We start from the raw sequence: 2,500 nt of genomic DNA, 5'->3' as shown, positions 1-2,500 counted from the left end.
CCGATCGTAAAAAAGACTAAGTCCCCCGGGTGACCAGGCCCCTATAAAGCCGGTCGTAAAAAAGACTAAGTCCCCCGGGTGACCAGGCCCCTATAAAGCCGATCGTAAAAAAGACTAAGTCCCCCGGGTGACCAGGCCCCTATAAAGCCGATCGTAAAAAAGACTAAGTCCCCCGGGTGACCAGGCCTCCGAAAAGCCGATCGTAAAAAAGACTAAGTCCCCCGGGTGACCAGGCCCCTATAAAGCCGGTCGTAAAAAAGACTAAGTCCCCCGGGTGACCAGGCCCCTATAAAGCCGATCGTAAAAAAGACTAAGTCCCCCGGGTGACCAGGCCCCTATAAAGCCGATCGTAAAAAAGACTAAGTCCCCCGGGTGACCAGGCCTCCGAAAAGCCGATCGTAAAAAAGACTAAGTCCCCCGGGTGACCAGGCCCCTATAAAGCCGATCGTAAAAAAGACTAAGTCCCCCGGGTGACCAGGCCCCTATAAAGCCGGTCGTAAAAAAGACTAAGTCCCCCGGGTGACCAGGCCCCTATAAAGCCGATCGTAAAAAAGACTAAGTCCCCCGGGTGACCAGGCCCCTATAAAGCCGATCGTAAAAAAGACTAAGTCCCCCGGGTGACCAGGCCCCTATAAAGCCGATCGTAAAAAAGACTAAGTCCCCCGGGTGACCAGGCCCCTTTAAAGCCGATCGTAAAAAAGACTAAGTCCCCCGGGTGACCAGGCCCCTATAAAGCCGATCGTAAAAAAGACTAAGTCCCCCGGGTGACCAGGCCCCTATAAAGCCGATCGTAAAAAAGACTAAGTCCCCCGGGTGACCAGGCCCCTATAAAGCCGATCGTAAAAAAGACTAAGTCCCCCGGGTGACCAGGCCCCTTTAAAGCCGATCGTAAAAAAGACTAAGTCCAGCGGGTGACCAGGCGTCCCGAATCTGTCGGGGGTGACCAGGTGGCCGGCCCGCTGGACGGCGCTGAATGGGTCTAAATAATCGGAAGGGGGCTTAAGTCTGCAGCAGGGGGCATGGCCGGAGTCCATCCCCAGGCGGGGGGCATATTTCCCGGGCAGGGAGGCTTGGATCCCCCTGTCTGAACCGAAAGCACTGCTCGCGGTCGAACCGGGAGCCGGGTGCCTCAGACGCCGCTGCTGTGGTGCTTTTCCCCTTTTCACAAGCCTGGAGGCTTGGCCCAGGCCTAGCAGGAGGCATGCAACCGCCTGAGAGCGCTCCCGGGGTGAAAAAAAGACTTTTTCGTTTTCATGGAGCTTTTAAGGGGATGAATCCACCCCGCTCAAGCCCAGGCAGAGCTCCACAAGCTGGGCTTGGATTCCAGGTTCGCTCCCTTGCAGGCACCGGGTACGGAAGTTGCGGTGGCGTATCTCCGGGTATGTGGGAGTACCGAAAGTCGAGTGGTGTGGTCCCGGGTATGTGGGAGGACCGATTCTGGAGTGGTGTGGTCCCGGGTATGTGGCAGGACCGAAACTCGGGTGGCTTTGTCCCAGGCACGTGGGCAGGCCGAGTCAGCGGTGGCGTGGTCCCGGGTACGAGGGAGAGGCCGAAACAGGGGTGGCCTCTCCCCAGGCACGCAGGGAGCCTGTCAGAGGGCGGCCAGCCCCGCAGCTGTGCGGGGGGCGCCCTCGGCACCCCGGCCTGCCCCAGGGCAGGCGGGGGAGCCTGACAGAGGGCGGCCAGCCCCGCAGGTGTGCGGGGGGCGCCCTCGGCACCCCGGCCTGCCCCAGGGCAGGCGGGGGAGCCTGACAGAGGGCGGCCAGCCCCGCAGGTGTGCGGGGGGCGCCCTCGGCACCCCGGCCTGTCCCAGGGCAGGCGGGGGAGCCTGACAGAGGGCGGCCAGCCCCGCAGGTGTGCGGGGGGCGCCCTCGGCACCCCGGCCTGCCCCAGGGCAGGCGGGGGAGCCTGACAGAGGGCGGCCAGCCCCGCAGGTGTGCGGGCTGAGCCCTCGGCACCCCGGCCTGTCCCAGGGCAGGCGGGGGAGCCTGACAGAGGGCGGCCAGCCCCGCAGGTGTGCGGGGGGCGCCCTCGGCACCCCGGCCTGCCCCAGGGCAGGCGGGGGAGCCTGACAGAGAGCGGCCAGCCCCGCAGGTGTGCGGGGGGCGCCCTCGGCACCCCGGCCTGCCCCAGGGCAGGCGGGGGAGCCTGACAGAGGGCGGCCAGCCCCGCAGCTGTGCGGGCTGAGCCCTCGGCACCCCGGCCTGCCCCAGGGCAGGCGGGGGAGCCTGACAGAGGGCGGCCAGCCCCGCAGGTGTGCGGGGGGCGCCCTCGGCACCCCGGCCTGCCCCAGGGCAGGCGGGGGAGCCTGACAGAGGGCGGCCAGCCCCGCAGGTGTGCGGGCTGAGCCCTCGGCACCCCGGCCTGCCCCAGGGCAGGCGGGGGAGCCTGACAGAGGGCGGCCAGCCCCGCAGGTGTGCGGGGGGCGCCCTCGGCACCCCGGCCTGCCCCAGGGCAGGCGGGGGAGCCTGACAGAGGGCGGCCAGCCCCGCAGCTGTGC

Source organism: Atractosteus spatula (genome assembly GCF_055471065.1).
Source record: "Atractosteus spatula isolate fAtrSpa1 chromosome 17 unlocalized genomic scaffold, fAtrSpa1.hap1 SUPER_17_unloc_3, whole genome shotgun sequence".
NCBI classification, from domain to species: Eukaryota; Metazoa; Chordata; class Actinopteri; order Semionotiformes; family Lepisosteidae; genus Atractosteus; species Atractosteus spatula.
The sequence above is the reverse complement of the archived record's forward strand: the minus strand, read 5'-3'. Positions refer to the sequence as shown.